General features: G+C 59.8%; 2 non-coding genes and 1 pseudogene across 2 annotated transcripts in view; all 3 read right to left on the reverse strand.

Moving 5' to 3' along the window:
• LOC146144372 (large subunit ribosomal RNA) overlaps positions 1-835 on the reverse strand; it is a 3679-nt pseudogene extending 2844 nt beyond the window's left edge.
• A 248-nt stretch (positions 836-1083) lies between these two features.
• On the reverse strand, positions 1084-1237 carry LOC146144373 (5.8S ribosomal RNA). The gene has a single exon (XR_014498941.1). It is a non-coding gene; the product is annotated as a 5.8S ribosomal RNA (ribosomal RNA).
• A 247-nt stretch (positions 1238-1484) lies between these two features.
• The window catches only part of LOC146144374 (small subunit ribosomal RNA), a 1811-nt gene continuing 795 nt past the window's right edge, over positions 1485-2500 (reverse strand). The window contains exon 1 of the ribosomal RNA XR_014500764.1: positions 1485-2500. This exon is cut by the window's right edge and continues 795 nt beyond it. This is a non-coding gene — a ribosomal RNA (small subunit ribosomal RNA).

Below are 2500 nucleotides of genomic sequence, written 5' to 3' on the forward strand. Positions count from 1 at the left end.
TCAAGACGGGTCGGGAAGGTGGCTGACTTCAGCCGCGGACCCCGTGCGCCTCGCGAAACGACACCGGAAGCGCGACCGAGACGAAGAGGCTGGGCACTGAGAACAGTCCCCGACCCACGACGCCCCAGCCGGCACCGGGCGCTCGGCCCCGAAGGGCAGACGCGGCGATCTCTCCTCGCCCGAACGGCGGGCCGACGGACACGCGCGCCTATAGTACCCGACCGAGGCCGGGTTACCTTGCGCGCGGCCTTCTCGCCGCCGTCCAGACGGTCGCGGCCTTCGCCCGGCGCTAGTGCGCTGGTCCCCGATCGGGCGGCGCCGCCGGCGGCCCGTGAGGGTCCGCACGACAACGTCGCCGACAGGGGGCCGGCTGAAAGCGACCGGGCGACCCGACAGGCCCTCCCGTTTGCCTCTCGACGGTTTCACGTACTCTTTAACTCTCTCTTCAAAGTGCTTTTCAACTTTCCCTCACGGTACTTGTTCGCTATCGGTCTCGTGACCGTATTTAGCCTTAGATGGAGTTTACCACCCGCTTTGGGCTGCATTCCCAAACAACCCGACTCTGGGAAGACGCCGTAGCGCGCCCGCCTGTCGCCGCCATGGGCCTGACACCCGCTCTGGGAAAAGGCCTCGATCAGAAGGACGCGGGCGACCGGCGAAGCGCGCCGTGACGAATTCCGTACGCCACAATTCCGCGCACTCCAAAAGCGCGCGGATTCGGCGATGGGCACATCCCGCTTCACTCGCCGTTACTGAGGGAATCCTCGTTAGTTTCTTTTCCTCCGCTTAGTAATATGCTTAAATTCAGCGGGTAGCCTCGTCCGACCTCAGGCCGAAAGTAAGGACCGGGACTATTCTTCCCGTTCCGCGCTCGCCGTCGGCGCCGCGCGCCGCCGCGCACCTCGATTCCCGCCCTTGAGCCGCCAGCCGTTGGCCTCTTCGAGGTCGACTCGCCGCCGCCGCGCGGGATTCTGGTCGCGATCGTCGCGCATCGTGCCGTGCTGTCTTGAGCGGGACGGGCGCTCGCGCGTCCGACGCCGCAGCAGCCGCGCGGAGAAATCCCCGCGCGGAACGTTTGCAACGCGACCCTGAGGCGGGCGCGGCCCCGGGATTGACCCGAGGCCGCAATTTGCGTTCAGAACGTCGATGCTCAATGTGTCCTGCAATTCACACTAATTCACGCAGCTAGCTGCGTCCTTCATCGACTCACGAGCCGAGTGATCCACCGCCAAGAGCCATCCACGATTGTTTCGCTCGCACAGTGCCTCGCACTATAGGGTGACAAAATAGACCGCGCCGAGCGGTCGGCCAGGCCGACGCTTGAAGCCGGAGCGCGCGGCACCGCGGCACTCGACGCGCAAACATTACCGGGTGACCGAATCGCCGGCCGGCGCGCCGCTCCTCGCGGGTCGGGCGCCGGGTAGCAAAGACTTTTTCTCTCGCTTGTCCGAGTTTCGCGTTCGCCGAAGCGTTTGCGAGACCGTTAATGATCCTTCCGCAGGTTCACCTACGGAAACCTTGTTACGACTTTTACTTCCTCTAAATGATCAAGTTAGATCGTCTTCTCGGACGCCGGCTCGACCGTTGCCGGCCGCGCCAGGTCCAATCGGAGGACCTCACTAAACCATTCAATCGGTAGTAGCGACGGGCGGTGTGTACAAAGGGCAGGGACGTAATCAACGCGAGCTAATGACTCGCGCTTACTGGGAATTCCTCGTTCAAGGGAAATAATTGCAATTCCCTATCCCTAGCACGACCGGGGTTCAGCGGGTTACCCAGACCTGTTGGCCAAGGCGAGCACATGCTGATCCGGTCAGTGTAGCGCGCGTGCGGCCCCGAACATCTAAGGGCATCACAGACCTGTTATTGCTCAATCTCGTGTGGCTAAACGCCACTAGTCCCTCTAAGAAGTTAGACGCCGACCGATTGGGTCGCGTAACTAGTTAGCAAGCCAGAGTCTCGTTCGTTATCGGAATTAACCAGACAAATCGCTCCACCAACTAAGAACGGCCATGCACCACCACCCACAGAATCAAGAAAGAGCTCTCAATCTGTCAATCCTCACTGTGTCCGGGCCGGGTGAGATTTCCCGTGTTGAGTCAAATTAAGCCGCAGGCTCCACTCCTGGTGGTGCCCTTCCGTCAATTCCTTTAAGTTTCAGCTTTGCAACCATACTTCCCCCGGAACCCAAAGACTTTGGTTTCCCGCAAGCTGCCGGAGAGGTCGTAAAACTAACGCCCCCCGATCGCTAGTTGGCATCGTTTATAGTCAGAACTAGGACGGTATCTGATCGTCTTCGAACCTCTGACTTTCGCTCTTGATTAAAGAAAACATTCTTGGCAAATGCTTTCGCAGTCGTTCGTCTTGCGCCGATCCAAGAATTTCACCTCTAACGGCACAGTACGAATGCCCCCGTCTGTCCCTCTTAATCATTACCTCGCGCTCCGAAAACCAACAAAATAGAACCGAGGTCCTATTCCATTATTCCATGCACCATTAT

This window comes from Ascidiella aspersa, chromosome 5 (assembly GCF_963924565.1).
Source record: "Ascidiella aspersa chromosome 5, kaAscAspe10.2, whole genome shotgun sequence".
In the NCBI taxonomy this organism is placed as follows: domain Eukaryota; kingdom Metazoa; phylum Chordata; class Ascidiacea; order Phlebobranchia; family Ascidiidae; genus Ascidiella; species Ascidiella aspersa.